Source organism: Pagrus major, chromosome 18 (assembly GCF_040436345.1).
Source record: "Pagrus major chromosome 18, Pma_NU_1.0".
NCBI lineage: Eukaryota > Metazoa > Chordata > Actinopteri > Spariformes > Sparidae > Pagrus > Pagrus major.
The window spans coordinates 10787173-10792994 of NC_133232.1; the positions used below are offsets into that span (position 1 = coordinate 10787173).

General features: G+C 45.2%; 1 pseudogene; it reads right to left on the reverse strand.

Annotated features, from left to right (window-relative positions):
• Window positions 1-2083: 2083 nt before the first annotated feature.
• On the reverse strand, window positions 2084-5283 carry LOC141012890 (general transcription factor II-I repeat domain-containing protein 2B-like; annotated as a pseudogene).
• Between the last annotated feature and the right edge of the window lie 539 nt (window positions 5284-5822).

The window sequence follows — 5822 nt, forward strand, 5'->3', positions numbered from 1 at the left end:
TGCCGGCTCTCTGGTCACTGTTTCTACTGCTGGATTACTTCACGCTGCATGGAAATTTACATTGATTTCAGCATGGAAACCCAAGGACCTTTCTGGACTCTGGTTTTTCTGATTTTCTGGCTGTCTGTGGAGGTTATCTCAGCTGACTACAGTCTTCCCGACAGGCCGACTTTCTGCTGCGGCTCGCTTCACTTCACCCACATCAAGGCATTACTACAGACTTGTTTCCTGAGGAAATACAACAGGACCATTCTTCGGAAAAAGGGGACTCAAAAAACAACAAAAAGAAGGTAACCAGGAGGGGAAAGAAAAAGGGTGGAATTAGGGCCAGACTTAAGAGGGAGAAATGTAAACACCGGGCGCTCCCCTCAGTCATCCTGGCTAACGTGCGCTCGTTGTGTCACAAAACAGACGAGCTGCAAGCCAACGTTAACCACACGCATGAATACAGGACTGCCTCCATTCTTGCATTTATGGAGACGTGGTTTAAAAAGGCTGACAGTGATGACATGTTGCATATTGATGGCTTCGCCCGGGGGGGCTTGGCCGAGACACAGAGCTCACCGAGAAACAACATGGCAGCGGTGTGTGTCTCTATGTAAACACACGCTGGTGCTCAGTGGTCATCGTCAGAGAGGAGCTATGCAACACTGACATCGAGCTTCTGTCCGTCTCCTTCCGCCCTTTCTACTGTCCCAGAGAGTTCCCACAGCTGTTTTTCATTCTGGTTTACATTCACCCCAGAGCAAATGCTTCCACTGCTATAGACCACATAAAGAAAACTGTAAACAAACTGAAACTCATATCCCCTGACTCTCACAAATTCATCCTGGGAGACTTCAACCACTGCTCAGCTGACAAGTCACTGAAAGGATTTCATCAATATGTCACCAGCACCACCCGCTTGGGGAAGACTGGATAAATGCTATGGATCCGTTCCAGATGCATATAGATCAGTTGCACTCCCCCCCCCCCCCCCCCCTTGGCCTTGCTGACCACAATTCCATCCTGCTGGCACCAGCCTACACCCCAGTCATTAGGAGGACAGAGAAGGTGACCAAAAACATCAAGCAGTGGACCAACGACAGCATTGCAACTCTGCAGGGATGCTTCGAATCCACAGACTGGGATAACCTTCTTGCCCCCTCCAGCAACATCAATGAGCAAGTGGACACGGTGTCTTCATACATCTCCTTTTGTGTGCCATAAAGTCCTGCGGTGTTGTGCAGAGCAGCTGGGGGGCGTGTTTTAGCTCCTGTTTACATGGACAGCGGCACAGTTCCCCAGCTATGGAAGCCCTCCACAGTGGTCCCCATCCCTAAGAAGAGCTCAGTTAAAGCTCTGAAGACCTGTGGCTCTCACCTCTCTTGTGATGAAGGCTATGGAGTGGGTCATAAAGAAGCACATCATCACGGCAACTGACCCACTGATGGACCCTCTCCAGTACATGAACTGTGCAGGAAGAGGGGTTGATGATGCCAAAACACTCATCATAGACACGGTACACAAACACCTGGAACACCCCAACACAACATCCTGTTTGCAGACTTCTCCTCTGCATTCAACACTCTGCAGCCACACATCCTAGCAGAGAAACTCTCCACCCGCTTCCACCTGGACGACCAGCTGATCCTGTGGATTACAGACTTCCTGACCAACAGATCACAGAGGGTGCTGGTCAATAACACCTTCTCTGACGTCTCAGTCACCTCTACAGGCTCCCCTCAGGGCTGTGTCCTCTCACCTCTGCTCTTCATCCTTTACACCGATGACTGCAGGTCCACTCATCCAGACTGGTAAAGTACGTGGATGACACAGTTCTCCTGTCCCTGCTCTCAGGCCCCTCACATCACCACAGCTCAGTGCTGCATGAGTTTGTGGAGTGGTGTGATAAATCAGCCCTGGAGTTAAACATGGAGAAGACCAAAGAAATGGTGGTGACCTTTTCCAGCAAGCAGAGGGAGCTGGCTGCAGCTGCTGTCAGCACACATTCCTCCAGTGGACCACAACTCATGCAGCACTGAGCTGTGGTGATGTGAGGGGCCTGAGAGCAGGGACAGGAGAACTGTGTCATCCACGTACTTTACCAGTCTGGATGAGTGGACCTGCAGTCATCGGTGTAAAGGATGAAGAGCAGAGGTGAGAGGACACAGCCCTGAGGGGAGCCTGTAGAGGTGACTGAGACGTCAGAGAAGGTGTTATTGACCAGCACCCTCTGTGATCTGTTGGTCAGGAAGTCTGTAATCACAATCTCTATAGAGATTGTGAAGGAGTACAAATACCTGGGCACAATTTTTGACAGTACTTTTAAATTTGCCTCCAACACTGAGGAGATCCGTAGGAGATGCCAGCAGCGGCAGTATCTCCTGAGGAAGCTCAACACTTTTGGGGTAAATAAGAACATTCTTCGGACATCACATTCTCCATCACCTGCTGGTTCCACTCCATAAGTCTGCAAAACAGGACACACCTGCAGAGCACAGTCAAAGTCTGCTCTAAAATCATTTGACTGTTGGTCAGAGCACTTTCCACTGTGCAAGCAGCAAACACTGAGGCTCCGCTGCCCGGGCTGCAGGACACAGAGGAGGAGAGCAACCTTTGTTCCCAAGGTTGTTCAGCGCCTAAACTCCATTACACCCCTGAACCCCCACCCCCCCCACACTGGACAATACCGAAACGGACAATAAGAAACCTGTTGATGGTCACTGCATTTCCCACTTCCCCTCCCTCTCTATTGCATTTTCCACATTTGCACTTACTTCCTGCTGCCTCTTAATGCACAACCCAACCTACCTCAATGCTACTTTGCACCTCATGTAAATACTGTAAGTATGTTATTTAGTTTATTGAGACTATTTTATTCTTTCCGACTTTTTTGGCAGGCCATTTCATCCTCTCCACTCTCAAATTCTTGAGGTAGTCTCTGAGAAACCCTGCTCTGTGTGTGACCGGGCTGGTGACCAGCATGAGGAGGAGGTGCCGGGCTGTTGTGGCTGTGTATGGTTCTTCCACACGCTACTGAGGCTCCTGTTTGTTAAATTAATAAATTGTTAAATTGCCAATATGTCTTGTTTCTTCAGACTTCAATCATCCAATCCACCAAACAACACCAAACAAGAGTCAATAGCAGAATAAGCTGTTTGGCAGAGAAGATTTGGCAAATTGTTCATGGGCGCAACCCACATACTCAGCTGTGCTGTTCATCCCACAAATGCATGTTCCTTACAAATGTGGCACCATTTAAAAGGGAAATAAACAGGCTTTCCAATGGTATACGATTTATTGCCAAGAAGCATGGTTACAACAAAGAAATAATCTACCAAATACAAATTTCCTTACTTTTTGTGCTATGTTTATTATGAAGGCTTTCTCTTTAAGCATTTAAGATGAGTTTAATATGTCCAAATTAATAGGGTCATATGAAAAACAAAAACAAAATTGGGGGGTGGGGGGGGGGACAAGAACATTTCTTAGTGTTGAAAGAACGTTTATTTGCAATCCAAGATGAAGGCACATAAAATCATACATGCAAACAGAACACAAATTTAGAAGATTTACATGAACAAACTCCATTTAATTTCCTTTAGGTTCCTTGTCAGGATAAATCCTGATGCCAGCAAGTGCAGTGCCAAGGTCCAGACAAGCCGGAAAAGTGAAAGATCTGTAAAGCGGAAGATATTGGATATTAACCTACACGTCATTTCCTTCATCAGGGACTTCACTGAATTTGAGTGACAGAACGATTAGATGAAAGTGAGGTTCTCATAAAAATGTGGCCTTTAAAGTGTCCCTTTAGTGGTATTTATCCTTAAAGCTGGCGTTGGTAAGTTGGAAAGTATCCAGCCAGTAAACCCTGTCCCCTGGACTCAGTTCTCTCTCCAAAGCCGCTCCCCCCAAACCATGAACGCGTACTGTCTGACAACTGCCGAATACCACAACAGCAGGGGTGGGCAATACATTTTTCCAAGGGACCACATGAGAAACCAGAGCTGTGTTGGAGGGCCGAACCAACAATAATTTGAACTTAATTCTGCTCAATATTAATTTTCTCCCATTGTAAAAAGCAGTAAATGATATGGTTTTGATTAGCTGCTACTGGTAATCAAAATAATAAGGATATTCTGTTATAATAAAGATATGAAATTGTGGAGTAGATCAAATATATAAGTAATAAACAGTGAATCTTCACAAACCAATACTGAGAAAGTGTTTTGCAGTATTAATCAACTTCATACAAAAAGCGATAAGTGCTTTTGATGTTTTTCAGTTCATTTTACATTCAGTGAGAAAAATCCAGACTGTCTTGGGCTTGAACAAGTGCATTGAAATCTGGTTGAATGTCTGAGGTGGATGATCATCTGTGATAGAGGATCTGGATTTGTTGAACTTCATCACTGAGAATGTCTGTTCACATGTGTAGGTAGATCCAAAGAGCAAGAGAATCTTCTGAGCGTGCCTCCGCATATGTGAAAAGTTCCTCTTTGAGGGAAGAGTAAAAATCAAGCAGTGAGAATGACCTAAGTGTGAATGATGCTGAACATCACTGGGTGCATTGTCCACATTGCATGTAAATGGGGAACAAATCATGTGCATTTCATTCTCAACTCTTTTAAAGTCTTGAAATCGCCTTGAAAACTCACCATGCAATGCTTCTAAAATGGATGAGAATGTTGTCCTTCATTTGGCTTGAGAAAAGCTGCAACTTTCTCATGAAAGCCTTCACCAAGCTGTGCATTTCATGCACAAAAAGGCCCTTGCATTGCAGTTTGACATTTATCTCATTCATTAGTGCAGTCACATCTACAGCAAAACCAAGGTCTGCAATCCAGTCTGAATCTGAAAGCTGTGGGATGTCATTCCCTTTGCTCACACAGAACTCTTGAATCTCTTCTCTCAGATCCCATACTCTTTTAAGCACTTTGCCCAGGCTGAGTCACCTGACAGCTGTGTGGTAACCTATGTCACCATGTTCAGTCTCATTTTCCTCCAGAAGTGCAACAAACTGTCTGTGATTTAATGCTCTTGCCCTGATGAAGTTAACCATTTTATTTTAACGTCAACAACATGGTTATTTTTTAACACTGACTTACACAACACCTCCTGATGTATAATACAATGCAAAAATTTCAGTTCAGGGTTAATTTCTGTCACTTTATCCTGCATTCTCTTCAAAAGTCCAACATTTTTCCCTGTCAGATTTGGACTACCATCTGTCGTCACACCCGCCAGTTTGTCCCATTTCAGTCCCAACTTGTTCAAACATGCATTTACCTCTGTGAACATACTGTATCACTCCCAGTTGTTGTCCCTTTCAGTGACTGCATGGCTGCCAGCTCCTCCGTGATCTTAAAGTCTGTAGTTATCCCACGTACGAAGATGAGTAGCTGTGTCACATACATCACAGCTCTCAAAGTCAAAGTTGATTGCGCTGTTCTGCAGCTGAAGCTCCAGGTTTTCCGTGATGTCCTCAATCCTCCTCGTTACAGTACGTCAGGAGAGGGGCACATTCTCAAATGCCTCCTTTTTCTCCGGGCATATTAGTGCTACAGAGTCCACCAAACACTCCTTAATAAACTCTCCATCAGAAAACGGTTTACTGTTTCTAGCGATTCTGTGGGATATGACATAACTTGTCTTGACAGCTGCATCTCTGGATGTGTGAAGTTTAGTAAAAAGTCCTTGCTGGTTTTGCAGTTTAGCTAGCAAAACATCCAACTCCCTTGCCCACTTGATCAGACAAGTTCTTGTATTTCTCAGCGTGTTTGGTCATGTAGTGGCGATTCAAATTGTAGTCCTTGAACACAGCTGTGCACCACAAACTA